Source organism: Sceloporus occidentalis, unplaced genomic scaffold, assembly GCF_023333645.1.
Source record: "Sceloporus occidentalis isolate IW3139 unplaced genomic scaffold, rSceOcc1.0.p SCAF_53, whole genome shotgun sequence".
Lineage (NCBI taxonomy): Eukaryota > Metazoa > Chordata > Lepidosauria > Squamata > Phrynosomatidae > Sceloporus > Sceloporus occidentalis.
Genome location: NW_028317033.1, coordinates 3,589,284 through 3,615,495, shown reverse-complemented (window position 1 = coordinate 3,615,495; position 26,212 = coordinate 3,589,284). Strand labels below are relative to the sequence as shown.

The window sequence follows — 26,212 nt, the reverse complement described above, 5'->3', positions numbered from 1 at the left end:
ATGATTTTAATATTTAAGTAATGGGCACTTTATAGTTCTCTTTAATTAATGTGCCTGTACACAATGATAAAAAAAAAATGTTGGGTTCATCATATAAGTGGCCCTCAATTAGTGGCGACTCTAGAAACAATATATAGGGGGCACACAAGATACCACAGTCAAACTGGGGGGGCATTCATAATTTCCAAAAGTAATGTGCTATGGAATTATACTTTTGTTATTGGGCTAAAATAATACTTGATCATTCAACATGGGAAGCCTGAAGCCACCATTGAGTGCGACTAATCCTTGAAATAAATATTATAACACAATAAATAGCTTTTCCACTAAATGATTTCAGGGCCTTGAACGTTTTGTCCCCTGAAGTCACTACAACTTCAGGAGGGCATTTTATCTCTGGATAAATATAAATTAAATAATTCCTACTGTAAGTTAAGTACCAGGAAACAGATGACCAAACACACACACCAACACAGGCTCTGTCACACCGACACCCAGACACACACACCAGGACAGGTCTCTGCCACACCGACAACCAAACACACACACACACACACCAGGACAGGCTCTGCCACACAGACAGCCACACACATCAGGACAGGCTCTGCCACACCAACACCCAAACACACACACACACACACCAGGACAGGCTCTGACACACTGACACCCAAACACACACCCTAGGACAGGCTCTGCCACACTGACAACCGAACACGCACACCAGGACAGGCTTTGCCACACCAACACCTATAAACACACCCGAGGACAGGCTCTGCTACATTGATAACCAAAAACACACAAACAGCAGGACAAAATCTACGTCACAGACGTCTACATCAGGATGGATTTTTCCCCTTGTGTATTGATGCCCCTGCTGCCCATATATATTAATATTAGCCCCAGTTGCCGATAGCAGGTATAGATCAACACATTAACACACAAACCAAGCTTTGCATGTATAGATCAACTGAAATTCACTTGTGATCTCAGCACTGAAGGTATATATCAAATAAACAGAATCAGACATACAAATCCTGTATTTGCAGGTATATAATAGTATATGAAACGTAGCATTGCAGGTATAGATCAAATAAATACATGGAAACAGCATTGCAGGTATTAATCAACTGAATAAGACATACAAACACTGTATTTGCAGGTATACATAAATAATGTATGGAAATATATAGATATGGATCTACAGAATAACGCAAAAACCCAGCTTTGCAGGTATAGATCAATTGGAATTCACATAAAAACACGTCATTAAAAGGTATATTTAAAACCCCCTAAATTACAGGCATAGATCACAGGTTGCACACCCCAAAGCCAGCCCTGGCGTCCACACTGCCCACACAGCAATCACACTCCTATCATACCCAGGCAACCAGTAAATGCTGGTACCTAGGCATGATGGGACTGTGATTGCTGTTAGCTGTTAGCAATCACACTCCTATCATGCCAAGTCAGCCAGTACATGCTGGTACAGGGTGGCTGTAAGTGATGTGCAGACCCCATACTGCTGGCAGCATCAATACACAAGGGGGGCAGCTAGCTAGGTTTCAGCATGTACTGGCTGACTTGGCATGATAGGAGTGTGATTGCTAACAGCAATCACAGTCCCATCATGCCTAGGTTCCAGCACTTACACAGCCATGCTATCACACACACAGTCATTTATTCATATACTCATTCATTCACAGATTAATTCCCTCAATCACGCATACTCATTCAAACACCCTCCCCACCCCCTTACCTACACTGCAGCTCCTCGATGCCGCTCACAGACTTCAACAGAGGGCGTGGCCTCCCTCTGCGTTCTCTGGCACTGCACAGAGGAAGCAGGACTGGAGCAGAGTCATGTGATGTCACGTGAACTCTGCTAGGTTCCGCTTCCTCTATGCAGTACAGAAGACCCTCCCACAGGTAAGTAGCAGGGCCGCACCCTCTCTCTCCTCCGCATTGCGACTTTATTCCAAATTCGGCAGGGGGGCAACAGGGGGGGGCAAGGATTAACCTAGGGGGGGCAATTGTAGCGACGCCACTGTCCTCAATCTATTAAAATCAGTAGATTCCAGAATTATATAGGCTCTCCTCCGAGAGAGCATCTTGCGACTCTTAGCGGGAAAAGGAGCACCACCTATGCCGAGAAAGCTAAAAGGGGGCACTGAGAGTACCTCTCAGGAGGACCTGATGTCTTGTTAGCAAGAAAAGAGTCCCTAGGGGGAAATCTGAAAGAATTAAGACTGTGCAGTAAGCAGCCCAGCCCTATATGCAAAATATTTTTTACAAGAGAATGGATGGCCATATTCACTCCAAACAAGGGAGAAGGAAGGACGATAGGGATCTTTTCACTTCAGCTCTACATCCTGGATCCAGAACTGAAAACCAGGAGTAGGTGAATCGCTTCCTGACATACTTGAGTATGTGGGAAACTACTTAGAGCAGAGGATGTCCTGCTGTATATATGAAGCTCACCCAAAATAAAACATGGTGTGTTCTTTTCTAGGGGACACTTTAAGGGGAATATTTGCTGCTGGTTTTAGATTAAGGTGTGCTGTAATGTGCTATGTGTAATTAAAATATTATATTATCCTGTTTATTCTTTTGTGGTGTTTATGTTGATGATTTATTCCATTGTTGTTGTGATACTAGCAATGCCATTGTATCTTTAAGAGATTGTTTTGTGACAATTTGTTACAATATAGTTGTATATAGATATACTTATCTGTGTTTTAACTCTCACGCAATTTACCTAAAAAAAAACCCCATGATGTCTTACAGAGTCCATGGACCACTTTCTCTTCGAGTGCCCCTTTAACATGGAGGGCTGCTGGAGGGTGCCAGCCGCTTTAGGTATCCTATGCCTCTCCCATATGTCTTACGCAGGTTGGGCCTACGGGACAGCCAGCTTAAAAAAGCATAGGATTAATTTGAGCACCCTGTATTTAGTCAGTGTAGTTGTTGGGTCCTACCCTGTCAGATGGTGGCGAAGGACGTCCTCACAGCGGTGGCAGACATTTCTTATGAAGAGAGGGCTTCCATGGAGGAATACGATTGGCTGAAAAACTTCAAGGTCCACTTGCCTTGAGGCTTCCTCCATGGCCTCTGTGAAAGAGGCCACCGATCTCACTTTGTTTCCCTTTTATATTTTAATTATTCTTTTTAACTGTTTAATTCTAAACAATTGTTTAATTGTTGATTCTGTGGGTGGTGGTGCATGGCCGATCTTAGATGGTGGAGCGATTTGCTGGTTAATTACAAAAATGAATAAGACTTCTCCATGCTAACTAGTTAAACCCCTGGTGGCTGGCTTCCAACTTCTAGGGGGACAAATGACGTTCAGCCACATGAGATCGAGCAACAACAGGTCTGTGATGCCCTTAGAAGTCCAGGGCTGCACATGTGCTACACTGAACGGATCAGTGTGTCTTTACCCTTCGAAGACATGTGTGGGTCACCTGCTGAACCCTGTTTGTGATAGAGGTTGGGGAATGCAATTATTTCCCATGAACCAGTAAGTGCTGGTCATAAGCTTGCATTAATTAAATCACTGCTCTTTGTACACACTACCTGCCCCTACTACCGATTTGGTGATGGCCCTGGCAGATTGGGGTCTGGTCACATCAAAGATGTTTAGCTGGGCCCCACAGTTTTTTCCAAATACAAACATGTCAGTGGAAGTTTCTGAAAAAGTGTGTTTGAAACAAAAATTCCCTTTCAATAAAGGAATGGCTTTGCATGCACCATTGCATGTATACAGTTTATGCATTCTTTATACATGCAAATGTGAAGCCACAAAGGATTAAAGCATACCATACAGGCACATTCGAGATCTGTTTATGCCAAGTGAAAGCGAAATTGAAAAGGGTTGCGTTGATATGGTTATGTAGATAAGAGACATATGAGATGTGAATGTATATGGTGAAAGTGTGACAGGGTTAAGATGTTACACAGGTACACCATAACTGGTATTCATTTTGCCTTAAACCTGACCAGAAACTGTAAAGGCCAGAGGCAACAAATTTAACGGTGAACACAAGACTATTAAACATAATGAAAATACATCAATGAATAGATGATAAACAAAATTAAACTGTTCTCTGACAAATCTAGGAATGCAGGCATTCATCTAATTTTCCATTTACAAGGACGTAGAAGTGGATATGCTTGCCAAAAAGCTGTCAATCGTGCTACACATCTCAGAATACACTAAAGCATAGTTGGAAGCTTTCCAAGAAAACTGATTTAAAAGACTTTGTGAATATTAACCTTAAGGAATCCCATCACATAGATATCCAACTATTGATAACTATTGATTTCTTATTCAGCTATCACGTTAACCTCAAAAAAAAAAAAAAATAAATAAATATATATATATATATATATATATATACACACACACACACACACTGTAACTATAATAGATAGGACCTATCCCAAGCTAGGAGTAAGGTCGGATTGTACTATAAACCCACTGACTGTTCCTCTAGGATTACAGTAAATTTAGATGAATATTTCTTGGCTGAACAAGGTTTTCACAAACCAATATCTCATCTCTCCTTCAGGCATTGTAGAATTCAGCAGGTGATAGAGGGAGAGATAAATGTCTTGCCAAGGAATATAAAAGTATTACATAAACCTGAATCCAAAACTCTGTTCACTAAAGCAGCCTGCATGAGCCAATGTCTAAAGGGAGATTGCATAAAAGAAGGCCAAATCAAGAAGAGTAGAGAGACTGACATGTAAAAATGTAATATATAGATGACTTTGCAATTTCATATGAGGTGCAGACGATGAGAAACAAAGAGATATCACTGAGCTCTGCCTTTAGTTTTCCCTGTGTAAATGAATTACAGGACTATCTTTTGCTTATTTTCCAAATTATCGTCCAACACACTGCAATATATTTATACAGAAATCAGGGAGACCATAGGGCATGACATAAAGACCACTTAAATTCCTTAAATTAGTGAGCTTACCAGTTGGTGCATTGTGTGTGGTTTGCCAAATATCTATTGAGTCTACCTAGATTCAAGCTGTTTTGAACCTTTGCCAGAGATGGTAGAATGCCTGGCAGTGTAGAAAGCTTCCCTGTAGAGCTAGACAGGGAGTGTGGCCAGGAATTAGATGCTCTAAGTGCCCGAATAAGGCACAGTAGACAGATGGTCATAGCTCAGGATGCAGAGTCAGAAGCAGCCAAGATCAACGACCGGTTAACAGTCCAGTAGCAATGATTTATGATGAAAACTCTTGAGACCAGCTGGGGTCAGCAATGGGTTAACAGTCCGGTAACAAAGATTCATGACCAGAATCAGAGGCAGGCCAGAAACGGGTTAACAAGTTGTGCACATGGAAAATCCTGGGTGAGAAACGAAACAGTAGCCAAAAAAAGTATAGGAGACAGGGGAGGAGGGGTAGAAACTGGAGCAAAGACAAGGACTGGTACAAGTAAACACTGAGTTGCACTAAATAGCACCAAGAGATCCAAAAACCTAACAAAGTGTAAGGGTCTTAAATAAAGTCTGAGATACACTCGAGTCAGAGCTTGTCCAGGACGGCCTCAGGAAGTGATGGAAGACTGCCATGGGAGTCTATGAGCCACAGCAGTCTGTTGGGCAGAAAGCGGTACCGTTCTTAACAGTGGTCCTAATTGGGGAATATCCTTACCTTGATCCTGAAATTCAATTAAATGGCTTGATGAGTTATTGAGGACCTCATCCGGTAATAATGTTTTAGAGAAAAGGTGTTCTTACATACTGAGAACTGCAAATTTCTGTCTATCGTTATCAGAGGCGTATCTACTAAAAATAGCGCCTATGGCAAGCACTGAAATTGCGCCCCTGTCCAAATATCTAGAACCCATTTACTAGCCCCTGCTGCCCATATATATATAAATATTAGTCCCTGCTGCCGATAGCAGGTATAGATCAACACACAAACCCAGATCAATTGAAATTCACTTGTGATCTCAGCACTGAAAGTATATATCAAATAAAAAGAATCAGACATACAAATCCTGTATTTGCAGGTATACAATAATATATGAAACGTAGCATCGCAGGTATAAATCAAATAAATACATACATACATACAACTGAAGAAGACATATTAACCCTGTATTTGCAGGTACACATAAATAATGTATAAACATAGCATAGCACATATGGATCTACAGAATAACACAAAAACCCAGCTTTGCAGGTAAAGATCAATTGGAATTCACATAAAAACACGGCATTAAAGGTATATTTAAAACCCCTTAAATTACAGGCATAGATCACAGGTTGCACACCCCAAAGTCAGCCCTGGTGTCCACACTGCCCACATAGAACCTGGCCAGCACCCAGATAAAACACATAAGATTGGCAATCTTTGTCCCCAAATAGCCCAGCACAAGTCAACTTTGTCCCCAAACAGTCCGGCCTGTGCCATCTTTGTCCCATATACACCCTGCCTGTGCCATCTTGGTCCCCAAGGCTCAAACCTCCTGCTAGTGCCATCTTTGCCTTTCAACAATTATACATCTATGATACACAAACACTTTTACAGTCACTCACTAATGCACACTTTAATTCAGACAACTCATCCACACATTAACTCATGCTCTCCATCATTCCGACAATTCATCCACATATTAACTCATGTTCTCCCTCATTCAGACAACTCATCCCCATATTAACTCATGCTCTCCCTCATTCAGACAATTCATCCCCATATTAACTCATGCTCTCCCTCATTCAGACAACTCATCCACATATTAACTCATGCTCTCCCTCATTCAGACAACTCATCCACATATTAACTCATGCTCTCCCTCATTCAGACAACTAATGCTCTCCCTCATTCAGACAATACATTCACTTATTAACTCATGCTCTCCCTCATTCACTCAATGCATCCACACATTATTTCACACTCTTTACTTATATCTACCCCCTCTCCTTCTCTTATCACTTTCTAACCCCTCTCCTTCCCTTATCACTTTCTAACCAATCTCCCTCCCTTATCACTTTCTAACCCCTCTCCCTCCCTTATCCCTTTCTAACCCCTCTCCCTCCCTTATCCCTTTCTAACCCCTCTCCCTCCCTTATCCCTTTCTAACCCCTCTCCCTCCCTTATCCCTTTCTAACCCCTCTCCCTCCCTTATAACTGTCTAACCCCTCTCCCCCTTTGTAGTCCTCTCACCTTGAGGTCCAGCGACGGGAGCACGAGGCTTCTGTTTTCCTTCACTGCCCGCTGCTCCACTGCTCCTGAGCGCTGTAATATGACGTCATATTTCGGCGCTCAGCAGTGAAGCAGCAGGCACCAGCGAGCGGCTTTTAAACACTGTCTTTTTTTTTTTTGATGCGGGGGAGAACGAGGGGCGCCGAGCGGTTGCTAGGCGCCCCTTTCTCTCCTCCGCATCAAAAAAAATAAAAAAAAAGACGGTGTTTGAAAGCCGCTCTCTCGTCCGTATATATAAAAAAAAAGACAGCGTTTAAAAGCTGCTCGCTGGTGCCCGCTGCTTCACTGTTGAGTCATATTACGGCGCTCAGCATGAAATGCCGGCACTGGGACGGAGGTAGAGGCCTCGTGGAGGAGAATGAGGGGCGCCGAGCGGTTGCTAGGCGCCCCTCTCTCTCCTCCGCATCAAAAAAAAAAAAAAGACGGCGTTTGAAAGCCGCTCATTGGCGCCCCCTTCAAATGACGTCTATGGCAGGAGCCATAGGTGCCATACCCCAGATACGCCTCTGTTTAAGATAAGATGCAGGGTTATGGATTACTACGTTAGCAGTCAAAACAAAACTGTTCATTGGATATTCTCTGATTTTGAAATAGTATATTAGCCTTAGAAGGGAAGAAGCAACCATGACCTTATAACCATAGAGGGTGGCTTAAGGTTTGTCAAGTCAAGAACATGAAAAAGCTTGTGAACCACTTCAGGCAATTCTATACAACTGGACTACCAATATAACCAAATAATTCTGAAATTCACCTTATTTATCACATATATTTGAAGTGGAAAGTTTAAATCTTCCAGAAAAGCAGGATTACATCTCAATTGATTTGTATACAGATTGACACCCAATGGTGTAGAATTTTAGTAGCAAAATCAGCAGCCATTGTATGGCTAACTATAAAGATATGTTACAAATATTCCTCTGACAACACCGATACTTGTGCCAATGGAATGCACTTTGGGTTTTTGGGAATGGTAGCAGAATATTTTTTTCCTTTTTTTGACTGCTGTCCAATTCATGTTGCATACACATGATGGATGATTGATACAAATAGGCCTTTGTTTTGTTTTTGTAGAGGACAATATGCAATACTTGAGAGAATGAAAATCTAATGCTCACACATGAGCTAACCTATTATATGATGAGGCACAAAATGATGCTGCTTCGTACGATGGGAGTACATTTGTACACATGGCAAAAAATGAATAGTCACTTTTATAAAGTGTCCTCAGTTCCAACTGACAATTTCTAATGGAAATGATCTATTATTTTGTTATATACATCTGTAAATATACAAACTATTCAAATGATAGCTAATGAAAAGTCTTCTACAACTACTTTCTACATTTCCTCTTTTACTGTTTCTTGACAGGAATACAGCACACACCTCTACAGGTTACTGCCTTCTTCAATGTTGAATGTGTATCTACCTTGATGCTACCTAACTGCACATACATTTTTGTTCCACACTGTAACTTGAAACAATTTCTAAAATGTGTTAATCAAAATAAGGATGTGTATGAAGATAAACCTTGCTTACACTAAATATTCTCTTTACAGTGTATATCCAAGACAAAATAGCCATGAAGCAGAGACTGCATGCCCCATCCTACCTATACTGCACGTTATTGCTTCATAGGGATTTTTTAAGCAGTTCCCATTGAAACTTCACATCTTCATTTTAAATGAATTCCTCTTTTGGCTGGAGTCCAAATTTGCAGATGAGATTAGGACAAATTTTTTGCGATAACAGCAATAAAATAGCTGCGTGGTATGTAAACAGCTGAGTGAGAGCACATGAATGCTGGAATTTTTAATAACAAGGTTTTGATGTCATTGCCAAGAATAACAGAAAGGAAAACATTGTTATGCAGCCACAGAGCAGAACCAGCAAGGGAGAGATGGGGCAGCATCACAGGCCACCTACCCACGTCTCAATATAGCTGAGTAAGGGGCGCTCCCTGTCTGGACATGCTAAGAAAGGACTATCTGCTTCTAGATGGCTAACAGAGCCAGTCTGCATTATAAGCAAAACCTTAAACTTATCTTTGGTCATCTAGATCTATGCAGCATTTTTTTTTAATTAACTGCAGCATGTCAGTGGTTATTATACATTATATCCTACATCTCTAAATCCATTCTATAACACCACTGTGTAATTTAAAATATAATCACATACTATGATACACTTCTAGGCGAATATAAACTTTGTTAAAGAACACATTGTTAATAACTTGATCTCCCTACATAAATGATATATCATCACCACCACATTGCAAAGCTGACTGCCAAGTACCATACATACCATACATATATAAGGATTTCATTCTTAATAGTTGAATGCTTTACAAACCATACATTTTGACACTGTATGCAGGCATGCACAGATTTTGGGCTAAGACACCATAATACATCAGTGAGATGCCATTGATTGACAACCCACAATGTGACCTGACAGGAGTGACACTTGGGTTAGCTGCTATATACATACTATATACATACTATATACACGCACATATTTACATACACACTCGCTGGAACACCCACACCATACACTTACAAATACAGTTGAGGCTTTAATTTTACACGAACAAAGCCTAAAGACAGTCAGACTCAAGATTTCACAACGCCACACATTTGATATCACCATATATTTCTTTAGGCATCTACTGTATTCGTATCACAGGAAATTTTAAAACAAAATAATTTGCAGACAGAACTTTTTTATCTTTAATTCACTATATCAGTATTTCAGTGGGTCAACTAAGTTGACTGTGTCTTTAAACACCACTACACCTCACACGAAAAAGGAGTATATACTGCAATATCCTATTTCATATGGACACTTATGTTAATTATGTATGAATTTCACACTTATGGTACAGTAGATAGATTTTATCTCTTGGCACTTTTGCCTTCCACAAGCATGTTTACTTTATGGTCAAGTTAGACTCTACATTAAAAAAAACAAAAAACCAAGGTCTTCGAAACTGGTTTGTTACCATTGCTTGAAATGTATTACATTTAGCAATATGCTCAATGCTAGATAATTTATTCACTCATTCACATTCCAGATGTTATGTAGAATTACATGTGGTATACTGTAACTCATGTATTTAATAAAATGTACTGCTTGTATAGTTAAAATATGTAAGCCTGACACTTTGGAAAAGGTTTGCGATCAACAGCCATCAATACAGCCTCCAAGAACGACAAAAATGATGACCTGTTAGCTAAACATTTTCTACAATACATCCATCAACCTCTCACTTTGATGTATATAGCCAGACTCTCAGGTTTTTTCGCTCTCTCTCTGGAAGATTGTCCCCAGACAGTAGATCTGGCCAGATTTTTGCTTACAGCCTATTTCTCCAGCCTGGTGCCTTAATCTAGTTTTATCAACTCTGGCTCGAGCACCTTTGAGCCATTAATGAAGTGTCTCTTAAACTCCTTTCTTTTAACGTTCTATTCCTTGTGGCAAATACATCTGCCAGAAGATTGTTTGAATTCCAAGCAATACCCTTACCTCAGGATGCATTTAGACATAGTTGCCTTGCCCCAGAATTCATTCCAAAGCAGACTTAGCTTTTCACTGCAATCGGTTCTGTTTTTTCCTGAATGTTTGTCTTTATCCATGTTCTGAACATGGATGACCAAAGAAATCTTATTTACCTCAAAAGAACCAAGGGATTCATCTATTTTCTTCTTTGGAGCAGATATCTAGGGCAGCTACATGGAAGTCCTTCTAGAGGGTCCTCGCCGTAGTGTTTGGACTCAAGGTTTTTCAAGCTGTAGTTGACATAATTCCAACAACCTCCTAATTTACTGCTTATATTTTACTTATGCTACTGGAGGAAGGTGAAAGAACAGAATACATTTGTTTTCCTAACCTATAGATCTCCTTTCTATCCATTCACATCTGGGCAATCAACAACCCTATAAACTGTATTTGCATGCATCTGTTGTGTATGCATGTTAGGGTGACCACATCAGCCATGTTTTTCAGGACACACAACTTTTACATATTGTTGAGCAGCCCAGATAAAGTACTGCCCTGCAGTATGTGTAGCTGGCTAATATATATATATATATATATATATATATATATATATATATATATATATATATATATATATATAATTAGTTTTATTTCTAGTTCTAGTAAATGTTGTTTCAAGTGTACTAGCTAATGAGAAGGCAAGGACATTTACAAGAAAAAGATCTCCTTTTATGTGATAAAAAAATAAGTAGATTAAGGGTAATTTATTCAGAATAATTTTAAATGCGCTATCAATAACTGTTTAGCCATGTGGTTGTTTTTTAATAGTCTGGGTAAAAGGGAAAGATAATGATAGTTCTATCAGATTCCAAAAATGTTTCCGTTTATAGCTGGGAACGTGTTTGGCTATTGAAAGCTCACTTGAAGTTATTTTTACATTTATTTTCCACTTCCATGAGCAAAACTGCTGGATTCTATAAAATGTAATTTTTATATGGTGTGGTGAGACATTAACAACTCCATTGAATAATGTTTTAGAGAAAAGGTGTTCTTACATACTGAGAACTGCAAATTTCTGTGTATCGTTATTCTGTATATGGAACAAATTCTTCAGGTTACATTAGAATCAAATATGGCAAATAAGCGGTATTCATTAGATTATTTTATTCTGTTAATACAGGATAAAACAAACTTTTATAATCTTACATGAAGATTCACCTCCCCTTCTCCACTGCTGCATCATCCTTCCTCTCCCTGCATTAAGCACAGGCCCACCACCATTGTAACACTACCAGAGATCCCGTCTGCAGTGTGTTCTGCTTATACCAGTGCACCTTCCTATGAGATCTGCACTCATAGGCTCTTTTAGTGTATCCTGTGTTGAAAGTCAGCCACAGCAGGTGAAGCTTAGTGCCCTTCCCCTACCCCCACCGCTCCTTGTTGTCCTGTCCTGCCTTGCTCCACTTATGCTAATTGTCATGGAAACCTCTGCGCCCTGGACCCTTGCAAGGGCCTGGGAACTGCTGGGACTGGGTTTACCCTGTGTCAGATCCACTATTTCCTACAAAATACTTATCACTGTCTGGATTGCTAACATTTCCCTTCGGTGGATTTATGTTTGTCTTCCTGTACCTGTCAGGGGTACAATGTGACAACAGAGAGACCAGCCAGAACCCTATTTGAGCTTCCCAGACAGGCTCCCAGAAGCTGACCAGTTATTGCTCCTTAGGAAAGCCAAATATGCTCTGGCCATTAGACCGGGAGGCACACAGAAACGCTGTGGAACTAAATCCTGGATAGGAGCTTGGCCACAACCCACTAACACTTCGCTCGGACCCCAAACAACAGATCATGCCACTTTTTTGTTCTGCAAACAGGTGATGGAGGTATCCACTGCTTGAGTGGGTGCTCCACAGGGAAGCCCAAAAATCCACCTCTTCGTGACCAGGGGAAAACATCCAAAAGCCCTGGAACTCTGCATCCGGTTGGAAGTCAGCCATGGCCTAGTGAAGTATAAACGGACTGTATCTCAGTTTCCCATCAAGGTGCTATTTGGACCATGTATAGAGGGGACCTTGTTTGTGGGGGGACCTCCTTTGAAACAGCATGTTCCCTATAGAGGGTCCACACAGGCACCAGAGACATAATCCTGTTTAGGAAACCTTAGAGTTGGTGTGTGTGAACCTGGTTGAGAACTGTGTGTGTTTTGTAAATCTGTTGTGTTTGTGAAACCAGTTATGTCTGTTATCTGATTTAGCTATGTATACAAGGCTGTGGGTTTCTTCAATAAAGTGTTCTTGTTTCACCTCAACATTGGTCTTGCCTGATGTATGGGGTGGTGAGCTGTAATAGCTGGCTGTCCTTTTCAGGAGGTAACCAGCACTGTGGTCTTGGGAAGAAGGAAGCATAGTTTGGTGTATTATGTTTTTAGGTATTTTTCATTGTGAGATTACCAGTACATGAACACTATATATTATGATTTAAATCACTGTTTTTTGCATTTAAAACAACACTTTTATAAGTCTGGCAGATCACACTGGTCATATTTTGTTCAGTACATCCTTTCATTGGATACAAACTATACATGTATATGTATACATTTTCTTTATATCTATTGCTACTAACTTGTAGGAATTGCCTTTGGCAATGCTTAATTACATGACCCCCAGTACTAGTTCACAGTTCGGAGAAGTGTCTGATTTCCTGAGGACATGTAATAAATACAGTAGCTGGATTTTATTTTTTACTATATGCTTCCAATATTGATCCATAAACCAATGCATTTTAACTAAACTAACTAATGCATTAAAAAAAAAAAAAAACTTCTGACATCATTAAGCTAAAGGAGTAAGGCAAATACCATCTCTGAGGTTTCAAACAATATAGTTGTCAAGGAGAAAATAGAAAAACATTTGTGTACATATGTCATTATAATGGATACTAGAATCAGGAATCTGCACACACCACAGGAACTCAGGTGCTTAGCTGTGCCAGGAAGGGCCAGCTCCCCAGTAAATCAAAATAGAAAAAGGCTCCAGGCACTCAAGGGTTCCACTCAGGCAGGTTTATTTGAAGGAGAAGAACAACAACGTTTCGACCTCACGATGAGGTCTTTATCAAGTTGATGAGTGCCTGGAGCCTTTTTCTATTATAATGGATACTGACTTCTCCCTCATCTATTCCTTTCAGTAAAATCTTACCATATAGTTATGACTTTGTGTGGCTGATTTTAGTAAAGAACTTGTCTCAGACCCAAATTCACAGTCTCCAGACATTCTCTGGTATGATTGTAATGTGCTGGTCTGCACATCTCATTCTCATAATTGATGAGACGTTAGAGACAGCCTCCACCTCACATGGGAAAACTGGCAGGATATCGACGTAAAGCAACCACACTAACCAAACTCTGAATTACTGCTATTCTCTGAGCTGATCTCAATTCCAAATCATTAAAAATATTTTCCTTCATTCTAAAAAACCTTGAAAGGATATGTTTACTTTATAACTTGTAAGAATCTATGCATTGTGTAACATGAAAAATCTGCACTGGCTAAAAGATAATTTGATTTCCAACCAAGACTGAATAGTTAAGAACGCTCAACGATGGGGACATTACACCAAGAAGCCTATTTCTGTTGCCACAACATATACAGTCTACTATAACATGGACTAAATTCTAACAAAGGGTAGGGTGGTTTATTAAACTGCTTTATTAATTCGGAAGACATTTGCTACCATGTAGTTAAGATGAATCATTTTGAGGATGCCATTAATTGAAAATTAGATCAGGAAAATGTAGAAGTACTTGAAACAGCGAACGCTCTAGTTAGGGTTTGCCCAAAACTAGGTATCATGAAATATAATCGTAAAAACCTCTGAAAATGAACCCATGAAATAAACAATTTTCTTAAAAGATAATTATGCAACGGCACTTGTTCTACAAGTATTTGTTTATACCGTATTTTTTTACGCTGTGACCACCTGTGTTCTCCCCCAATTGAAACGCCGTCTTTTTTTTTGTACAGCCGTGATAGACGTGGAGGAGAGAGAGGGGTGCCAAGCGGTTACTCAGGAATAAATTTTCAGCAACTGCACGGCGCCGCGAGGCCTCTGTCCTCTGCCTCTGTCCTCTGCCTCTGTCATGCTGAGCACCAAAATATGATGTCCTATTCCAGCGCTCAACAGTGAAGCAGTGCGCACCGCGGCAGAGCAGCGAGACAGAGGCCTCACACTCCCACCGCAGGACTTCTGCAAGGTAAGTGAACTACAACGGGGGTAGAGGGTAGATGGCACAGGTAGCGTGTTATGGGACAAAGATGGCAAAGGGAGGGCTGTTTGGGAACAAAGATGACACGCCCTATGTGTTTAATTTGGGTGCTGGCCAGGTTCTTTGTGGGCAGTGTGGATGCCAAGGCTGGCCTTTGGGGTGTGTAACCTGTGATCTATGCCTGAAATTTAGGAGGATTTATCTACACCTTTAATGCTGAGTTTTTATTTTAATTCCAATTGATCTATACCTGCAAAGCTGGGGTTTTGTGTTATTCTGTTGATCTATATCTGCTATGCTTTGTTTCTATACATTATTTATATACCTGCAAATACAGGGTTTGTATGTCTTATTCAGTTGATCAATACCTGCAGTGCTATTTCCATGTGTTGGTTATTTGATCTATACTTTTAGTGCTAAGTTTATATGTGATTTCGAGTTGATCTATACCCGCAATGCTATGTTTCCATACATTATTTTATACCTGTAAATAAATACAGGGTTTTTATGTCTTATTCCTTTACACATGCTGTTTCCATGTGTTTTATTCTATACCTGAGCTACAGGGAGGAAGGAAAAGGGAGGTGTGGTTTAGTGAATGAGGGGACTCTGGGGATGAATACGGGGGAGAGGACCTCTCGATGTCAAGGTAGGGTATATATATATATATATTTATATTGGCAGCAGGGGCTAATATCTAATGCATGTCTAAGGAATATATATATATATATATATATATATATATATATATATATATATGTAGCGTTTTATAATTGCCCCCCAACACACACTTTGGTCCCTGTCCCCCATATGCCCCCCTAAATATAAAAGCTGGAAACGCCACTGAAAATCATAACCCTAAAAAGTCGGAAGACTGAACAAACTGGTATAATGTACACTGCAACTGATGCACAAATTAGACAAATGTAAATCCAATCTCTCATGGTTCCAATTCAAGCTCTTTATTAAGAGATATGTAGCACTCTGGGACAAAATACAGTCACCAAACTCTGGGGTTGTGTATTTAGAGGATCTCCAAATTTAATTTCTCTGTGACATTTCTTGTCATGAAATACAACACCAGAAATCCATGATGACAGCTAATGGCAACAGATGAACTATTTCCAAGGTTGTCAGCTAGGGTAATTACTCAAGAAAATAAGCCCTTCTATTGCTTCATGCAGGTAACCCTTTGTTAAGGGTATTGCAGTGTCCCCAGAGACAACTTGCCAATTCAAGCTCTTCGCTAGTTCTTCAACTCTGTGAAGTGAAATGACAACCATTGTACTTGTAACAAACTCATCAGAAAGAAAGAGTGTGAAACACGATACAGAGCCAGTGACAGTTCTCGAAACAGCCCGGATCTCCCTGTGAAATCTGGCAGGCTTCACAGTCCACAGCTGTGTAAGCTGGACAAATATTTGAAGAGATTCCAAGATGGGAACCTGCAGCTTTTGTCTAACCCAACAGTTATATTACTTTCACTGCCAATTAGACTGATCTCCACACCTCCTCTTATTAAGGGTCTTGTGTTGTTTCGACCTGGCATTTTTGTATAACTGTTTAGAAAGAATTCTTACCAAGACTATTTAACCACTAGAGTGGGGTGCAACATTTCTGCCTTTAGCGCTCACAAGACTAATCCGAAGACACAAAGTAATTTTGTTCCAGGCCTGGCATGTAATTGATACCATTTTTACTGCATCCAAAGAAAAACCACAGTTCTCAAGCAGTTGTAAACACTAGACAAAGCATCATGAGAAGCGCCTGGTTATCCATCCTCTTAATAAGAATAATACAACTGTGCATCCCATCAGCACTATACTAAATAATATTGATCTTTCCCCTTAATATTGACTTCAGATGCAAAATCATTGCAATTTATCAATTGATAAGGTGTTCACTACAAACTGATTTGTAGGCTTTTTCAGGACTTGCTGTTCTGCAACGTGGGAATCAAATTGCCATTTGCTAATGAGATTGTGACTCAGAAAGGGAAAGGAAATATTTATGTGCAAGTGCCCAGTAGATCTTTCATCTGGCCTGGAAACCAATGTTAGTCAAATGGTTTATCGCCTGTTATGTACTCTTGACAGGAGAATGCAGTGTTGTCATTACTGGCTGCAAAACTAAACAATTATAATCATGTTCTGGCTGCTTTTTCTGTCACAACGTGGAAGCAAGTCATAGCGCCATGTTTATCAAAACTTGGATACGTAATGTAAACAGTGTCAGAGTTAAGCAACCAGTGGAGAGCAACATCTGACACCTCTACAGTGTCTAAGGAAGACTAGCTATTATGACTATCTAGTCTATCACTACCACTCACACTAAAGATTAATTGGTCTTTGGTCGATTATGATGGAAGTTGTAATCTGCAGAATATTAGGTGCCTTTTCTGATAACCAGTTATGTAGGCATACGTGTACACCTTAGCTCAGACAATTATCACTGTTTGCCACTTTGCAAATCCAAAGTCTATTCATCCACAATTATAAAGATGTACAGTTTTTGGATATTCTCTTTTCCGCCTAACAGTACAAAAGGATATCAGTATTATTAATATATAAACACATCAGGCATTCTTGGGAAACAAATGTTAAAACAGACTCTGGCTCCAGTTAAGTTCTGTAGTAGTATAAAGTTCATTAATGAATTTCTAGCAGCCTATGGGAGCGACGATTTAAAGAAGCAAAAAGTATTTTTTTCCGGTTTGTCTTGTGGGGCCATAGAATGTCTATATCACTTCTAAAAACTCATGTTACAGAGGCCATGGCTATAAATGAAGGACACAGACATATGTTTGCTAAAATTATCCTGGCAAACGATACTGAGGACCAAATCCGTCCAATGTGCCAGTGACACTCATACAAGATATCTGTCTGGAGGCGAGGTCAAAAGCAGCAATGATCTTTGGAAACACCGCATTTCTAAAGATTGCTTGTGATGGTCTATGAGAGGAGTGTTCATTGCAATTTAAAAAGGAAAAGAGTGTATGGAGTCATATTGTGATAGAGTCTTACTGACAGTAAGAAATTAATTTGATGTAAAAATAATCAAACAGCTCTATACAACAATTTCTTGCCTTTTCCAGTTTTAATAATGTATACATGCTTAGCGTCAGGCTCTGTGAAAGTGTGACGTGTCTTGACTAGGTTGTTGTGCTAAGCCAAAATGTTTTGACTACCACAGCCTGTAAAAATATGTCATGAGTAATGCTGTGGGTAATTGTACACATAGCGCCTTTAGCCGACAAGAAAACCAAAGCAGATGAGCAATGCCCCTGAAATAGACAGACTTCTGCAAACTGAAGATTGCGTAACCATTTAAGTGCCAGAACGACCCACTTCAGACACTAGGCTGCTCAGAAATAAGGAATAAAATGTAGATTTCATAAATATGCTTTATTTTTTCTTGAAATTAAGTGATGTATTTTACTTCTTCCTATGATGAAACTAAAATGTAGTCTAGCGAAATGTGTAGGTCCCCCTGTTGCAGCCAAAACAGCCCTGACCCATTGAGGCATGGACTCCAATAAACCTCTGAAGGCGTGCTGTGGCATCTCGCACCAAGACGATAGCAGCAGATCCTGTATGTTGTGAGGTGGGGCCTCCATGGATCCAAGTCACTGAGATCCTTACGTTTGCCCATTTTTTCTGTTTCTAACACATCAACTTTGAGAACAAAATGTTCACTTGCTGCCTAATGTATCCCACCCACTGACACGTGCCACGATAACAAGATTATCAGTAGACTTGGGCGCCGGCCAACTCTTTGTGTTCGTCTTCGTGGGGAAAAAAATCTGCGTATTCCACGAATATTCGCCCATTCCTGTGTTCGGTTCGGGTGAATATTCGTGTACATTCTTCGTGGTTAATACAGGGTTAACGCGGTAACGGTACGCAGCCGCTTTGGCCCAGGATTTTAAAGGTCCGTACGAGCAACTATTGGTCGCATGCAGGGGCCTCCTCTGCCATCAACCAATGAAGGGCAGCTGCTCTTCATTGATTGATGTCAGATGAGCCCCCTACCGGCGACCAATAGAGTTGCTCGTACGGACTTTTAGAATCCTTGTGCCTAAACTTAGCCTGAGGAGACCACTGGTCTCCCCGCTACAGGAGTTAAAGGTCCAATAGACCAATATAGTCCCTCGTACAGACCTTTAACTCCTGACAGCAAAGATTCTTTGTCTTCGTGTACGTTTTGCCGCCGTCTTGTTCGTTTCTTCGGTATTCGGGCTGAACAACGAAAACGCACCCTTCGTGTTCGTTACCATGTTCGAATACGAATGCACAAGTCTAATTATCAGTGTTATTCATTTTACCCATCAGTTGTCAGAAAGTTATGGCAGATCTGTGTATATATGGGTTTGTTAACACACATTGAGTTCCTTACCTTGTATGCAGACGCAAAATTCAATTAATGACTGTTTTAATTTACAGTATTGGCAAGTATCTAAAATTTCTGGTAGTCAGCAGTTTATAAAAGCCCATGATTAACTGACTGACATTATTTATATTAAAGGTCTGCATGGTACAATAAATTCGTTTTTACAGCAAAGCTTTTGAATACACATTCTGTTGGACTCTGACAGAGCATAATATTTAATAGCTCAGAACAATTTGGAACACACAAATATTGGTTGGAATAGTAGAATAAAAATTAAAAGTACATCTGACAATACATAATTTGCTTCAAAAGTGTAATGCTCCATCACTTCTCTTCCTGAGAAGATGCTGTTTAAAGATGTAAACATTTGTCTCCCCCTATGGATGAAATGCTTAACTCCAGAATGTTTTTTCTAACCATTTGGAATTAGAGATCTAACAAAGTTCTTTGCGATAAAAAGAACAGGCCAGGTAATAACAAGAATTTCGTTTGAGACCATGGGTTAAATAAATGAAATAAAGTAGTGTCAGGACCCAGGCAAGCAGGTCGGGTAAGAGCCCAGTCGCAGGAGATACTTGGTGTTCTGTCTGTACCCCACGATGCATAATAACTGTGGGATGATACAGACAGGCGCAAAGAAATACACCACAGGCAGAATACTAGGATATAGTCTGTATTGAGGAAACTGGCAGGACAAATAAGTACAGGTAATAAGTCTCTTGGCAGGAAGCCCACTGGCGGGACACAGGGCAGGAAGCCCACTGTCGGGACACATGGCAGGAAGCCCACTGATGGGACACATGGCAGAAGCCCACTGGCGGGGCACACGGTAGGAAGCCCACTGGCGGGGCACACGGCAGGAAGCCCACTGGCAAGGCACATGGCAAGAAGCCTACTGGCGGGGCACACGGCACGAAGCCCAATGGCAGGGCACACGGCAGAAACAATACAAGGTCAGGAACAGGGCCAGAGCAAAGCAGTCTAAACACATTAATGCAAAAGGCCCTGACAGAAGGGCAGGGTAATCCAGGTAACAAGACCCAGCTGCTAGTGATAATGAGGTCTGGGTGCTCCAGAAAGAGAAGGGTGGCCACTAGTGGTTGTAGAACAACCTGAGCATAGCAAAGTTTCGAATACTCCCGGCTGAGGAGGGTGGTACCTGACAAGTAGATACTTGAATCTCTTGTTGGAAATAACAAATTTATAATTTTTGTTTTTTTATAGAAAATTAAACTAGACTTTATAAACAGAACTGGTAATCAGAATAGCAAAGCCAGGTGAAAAAGAGGGGACAAGAGAAGAATTAGCTTGACATGAAAAATCAATCAAGTAATTATCTAGCCTTCTACAATTGCATGTGTAAGCCGGGTTATCTTTAAACTACCTTTGATGATGGCCACTCCAACAGTGTACCTTTTAGACCCGAATGTTAATATTTAGGATCCACTCTATTTAACCCCTTCAATCCCGGAGCAATTTTGCCATTTTTGCACTATGTCGGTTCAGCGATGATTCTCTTTTACTGTGAATAGTGTACCCATATAAACTATATATTGTTTTTTCAAGGAGAGATAGAGCTTTCTTTTGATACCATAGTTGGATGATTAGCTGAAAATTTAGAATTAGAAATTTAGTAAAAACTAGCAAAAATTAGAAAAAAACGTGTTTTTTTCATTTTCCCTCTGAATCCTCACAAAATTAGGTAAAGAGACAGAAAATTCCATCCAGATTTATCCATTTAGGGGTCCTGTAGATGTCGATGTGCCCAAAGTGCCCGTTCCCGGCAGCACAAGTTGCTCGCGGCCGGCCGGCAGTTTTGCTCTAAGTCCCCGTTTTTGGCAGGCCAAGTTGCTTGAAAAACCCTGGAAGTCAATGAGGTCGGATTTGCTGGCCGCATCCGACCCTCGCTCCATCGAGCTCGGCCTGCCTGGCCGGGTTTTCCCGGTGGTGTGGAACCCCGTCCCGTTTCGCCAGGGTCGTCAGGCACCCTCCGCCGAATATATAGGGGAGCGGCTCAAGTTGCAGGGAGACCTGGGGACGCCCAGCCCGGGTGCCGCACCGGCGGTCCAACCCGCCCAGGTCCCGGGTCGGCTCCCGGGAACCCTACCGCCTGGTAGACGGCCGAGGGTCCCGCCGGGAGCTCCCCGGACCTGGGGACGCCCAGCCCGGGTGCCGCACCGGCAGTCCAACCCGCCTCCGGGCCCGCCCGCTAGCTTCTCGGAGCCGCCGGCCAAAGTCCCCGTTCCCGGCAGACCCTGGAAGTCAATGAGGTCGGATTTGCCGGCCGCATCCGATCCTCGCTCCGTTGATCTCGGCATGCCGGGCCGGGTTTTCCTGGTGGTGTTTTGGAACTTCGCCACGGTTCGCCAGGGTCGTCAGGCACCCTCCGCCGGATATATAGGTGAATGGTTGGCGTCGACCATCACGACCAGGACAATGACCGATCTGGTGCCCCGTGCTGGGCCGGGGAATGCAACCCCTTCTCAGGCGGTCCCCAGCGGGCCCCCTGGAAGTCAATGAGGTTGGATTTGCCTGCCGCATCCGACCCTCGCTCCGTTGATCTCGGCCTTCTCGACTGGGTTTTCCCGGTGGTGTTGTGGAACTCCGCCACAGTTTGTCAGGGTCGTCAGGCACCCTATGCCAGATTTATAGGTGAGCGGTCGGAGTCGACCACCACGACCAGTACAATGATTGATCTGGTGCCCCATGCCGGGCTGTGGAAGGTAACCCTTGCTCAGGCGGTCCCCAGCGGGCCCCCTGGAAGTCAATGAGGTTGGATTTGCCTGCCGCATCCAACCCTCGCTCCGTTGATCTCGGCCTTCTCGACTGGGTTTTCCCGGTGGTGTTGTGGAACTCCGCCACGTTTCCCCAGGGTTGTCAGGCACCCTATGCCGGATTTATAGGTGAGTGGTCGGCGTCGACCACCACAACCAGGACAATGACCGATCTGGTGCCCCGTGCCGGGCTGGGGAAGGTAACCCTCGCTCAGGTGGTCCCCGGTGGGCCCCCTGGTGCAGGTGAGTGGCCCACCTCCCCGTGCTCTCCTGGCTTGGCCCCCGGGCCCCCTGCGGCCCCGAGGCCTCTCCCTGGGCTTGGGGGAGAGCCGCCCCGGGTGCCGGACCCCCCTCCAGGCGACTGAGTTTGCTCTGCCCTAGACTCCCAGCAGCCTGAAGCCGTGGTAGGTGGCCCACCCGTGGGTGCCCCCCACGGGTTCCCACCACCATGGAGCACGGAGTGTCTTTTCTCCCAGCCCTGACAAAGGTGGGGGAAGCGTGTGTGCACTCTCCCTCTGTGCCCCTGGGCCCGCCGGTCTCTCCTGAGGCCTGTGTGTGCCCCCTGCAGACCCCATCCGAAGGCTGCGCCCTGGTGTCTGCTGCCCCCTGCCCGTGCCTGTCCTGGGCTGGCTGGGGAAGGGAGCGTGGTCCGCTGGGGTTGGTGCCTGCCCACCCCCTGCTGCCGTGGGGGTGGCTCCGTGTGTGATGGGAGCTACCTGGTTGATCCTGCCAGTAGCATATGCTTGTCTCAAAGATTAAGCCATGCACGTGTAAGTACACACGGCCGGTACAGTGAAACTGCGAATGGCTCATTAAATCAGTTATGGTTCCTTTGATCGCTCCATCTGTTACTTGGATAACTGTGGTAATTCTAGAGCTAATACATGCCGACGAGCGCTGACCCCCAGGGATGCGTGCATTTATCAGACCAAAACCAATCCGGTGGGCTCGCCCCCGCCGGCTGCTTTGGTGACTCTAGATAACCTCGGGCCGATCGCACGTCCCCGTGACGGCGACGATACATTCGGATGTCTGCCCTATCAACTTTCGATGGTGCTTTCTGTGCCTACCATGGTGACCACGGGTAACGGGGAATCAGGGTTCGATTCCGGAGAGGGAGCCTGAGAAATGGCTACCACATCCAAGGAAGGCAGCAGGCGCGCAAATTACACACTCCCGGCTCGGGGAGGTAGTGATGAAAAATAACAATACAGGACTCTTTTGAGGTCGTGTAATTGGAATGAGTACACTTTAAATCCTTTAACGAGGATCTATTGGAGGGCAAGTCTGGTGCCAGCAGCCGCGGTAATTCCAGCTCCAATCAGGGCTGGGTGTGGCTGCACACAGAGGAGTTGGGAGGCGAGGGGAGAGCTGGTGTTTTAGTGTGCTCTGACATTCGGAAGTTTTTCGTGCTTTGAAACGTGTACTACCCCTGGGAAGGTGCTCACTGCCTTCCCAGGGTCTCATCATGGCCTCCACCCTCATTGAGGAGTGGAGGGGCCGCATCTCCGATATCACGGAGAGACTGAGTTATACGGAGGATGGTGTCACACTCCCATCACGGGAGTCTGCAGGAGCCGTATGCAGGGCTATACGTCGTAACATGGCGGTGCTCGAGGCCTACGCTACGGCCTTGAGCGCAAAGGTGGCCATGTGGAAGAAGGGAGTCGGTCTGCCCCACCATCCGAGGGTCGACCCAACTTCCCTCCTGTTGCTGGGGGCCCTCCATCTACGGGCCCTCGCCCTCAGGGACGCTGGAGCCAGGGCCATGGAGACCGCCGAGGCAAGGATCGACACGACCCGTGAAGATGAGGAGGCGGTGGAAGAGGGCCCTTCCTATGCCCAAAAGGCTAAGGTAGGGCTCCCAGTACCTGCGGAGTCGGACGGGGAGCCCCTCAGGCAGGCCCTGGCTAACCTCCAGCAGGAGTTACGTGCCCTGGGGGCTGAGAAAGAGGACGTCGCCGGATGGCTCAAGGAGCTCCGGCAACAGAGCAACAGGGTGGGGAGTCGTAATCGCGGCCCCATCAGGGAAATGATCGGCTCCCTGAAGGAGAAGGAGAGCGAGGTGGCGCGACGTATAGCCCAGACGCAAGATCGGGTGCGGTTCCTGCAGGCGAAGCTGCGGGAGCAGGAGGTGGAGGAGTCGGAGGTGCCGCCGACCCCGGAGGAACCAGAACCGGCGCCACCACCACCACGGGACGACGGGGCCCAGGAGCGGCCTTTCATAATAAGGAATAAACTGATCTTTTCCATGGACGACCTGGACGAGGAGGAGGACATCTCCATAAAAGCTATGCCACGGAGACGGAAGAAGAAGACCAGGAGCAGGCCCGCTATCCCATCGTCCGGGGAGGAGAGCGTCTGGGATACCCCCCCTTCATGTCCGAGGAGGAGTTCCCATCCCTCCCGGCCCGGGTCCCCGACGCTGCTGCCGAGGATCCGAGAGCGGGCCCTTCCCATCGGAGGGCCAGGGACACTATCCCCGCCGGTCTGCATTTGGCTGGTGAGCCCCGGGGACCTGTGAGTACCTTTCCAAATGTGTCTGTCCATCCCCCGTTGTTGTAATGTCCACTGTTGTCCCCCCACCCCCTGTGTGTTTACCCACTGTAGTTCGTTCTTGTTCCCCTGTATGTGTTCGACCGTCTCCTGTGGCCCCCGTCGGGGCACAGGTGTTGTTGACCCCGCGGCCGGCTGCGGCACCGGCAACCGCTTCGGCGGCCGCTGTGGCGGCTGCAGCTGCCGCGGGGTCCGTGCCGGTACTGCCGGCGGCGGTGGCAAGTCCGCCTCCTTGTTCCCCTGGAGGGGTCAGCGGTTCCATGGCCGCTCCCCCGGTGATTACCATCCACCCTGTGGTGGTGGATCACACCATTCTGGCTGCTCCCGCAGCTTCTGTAACAACTGGGACGCCATCGTCCGTAATCGGGGCTGCCGCTACCCGGGCGGTCCGCCCCCTGTCCCAACTACTCCGGACAGTAAATACGTCTGGAGCTCTGCCGGGCGCCGCGGGTTACAGCGGAGGCAGCGCCGGGTGCGGATGCGGTCCCCGCCGGGGTTGCTCCGGGGGCGGTGCCGGTGACCCCCGGGGCTCCCGCAGCCGCGATACCGGTTGGTGGCTCCGCCCCCGCCGCGGCACAGGCCACGCCCACACGTATTGTTAATATTGGTAATAAAGTACACAATTCACATGAAGCGTTCCAGGGGACCGCGGGACCACCCGCGATGGCCCCTATAGTCAGGGTGGGGAAGGACCCTGGAAAGAAGAACCCCGGAAGGTCGGCGGTGGCCCGGGCTGCGGGGGTGGTTGCCCCTGCTTCGAAAGAGGTGGGGGTGGCGACCACTGCGGTCGGGGCTCCTGCTCCGGCTGGGGGGACTCCCGCTGGGGTGACACCTTCCCCCGCTGTGACACAGGGGGTTTCTGCGGTGGCCGCGGTACCCGCCGGTGGCTCCACGGGCGGACAGGGTAGCGGGGTCACGGGGGGGTCCACACAGCCCATAGTGCCCACTCCAACGGTGGCCCCAGGTACGACACCCGCAACCGGTAACGCCTGGGCAGCGGGTCCCCCGCACGGCGGGCGGGCTACGGGACTCCCAGCGGGGCAACCCATGAGGAGAAGGAACGTGGTCCGCCTGCTACATGTAGCGGAGGGATCCGTGCCCGATAGGAAGCGGGTGGTAGGGGCCCTGAAGGACCTGGGCTTTGCGGTCTCGGACTTCTTCGCCATTATTCATGTTAGCGGCACCCCTGAGTACAATATAAGTTTCATGTCCCCGAGGGGTCTGGAGAGGTTCTGGACCCTTTGGGAAGGGGTGCCGAAGTCCGAGGACAGCCTATGGGCCCGGTTCAATGTCCAGGCCATTTCGCGCCAGGAGGTCCGCAAGGTGAACTTCTTGGTGCGGAATGAGTCCATACCCATCGCGGACATACTGGTGTGGGCCCGCAGCCCGGTCAAGACTCTCTGTGAGGACGGGATGTGGAACGGTGGCTGGACGGTCAACATCCGTCTGAAGGAGGAACGGGGTCTCCTACAGCACATGCCAAATTCCTTCTTCATCGGGACTG

At 44.8% G+C, this 26,212-nt stretch overlaps 1 pseudogene; it reads left to right on the top strand.

Annotated features, from left to right (window-relative positions):
* Nucleotides 1–22,868: 22,868 nt before the first annotated feature.
* LOC149288223 (18S ribosomal RNA) lies at nucleotides 22,869–23,481 on the top strand (annotated as a pseudogene; the record flags this gene model as incomplete).
* Nucleotides 23,482–26,212: the final 2,731 nt, after the last annotated feature.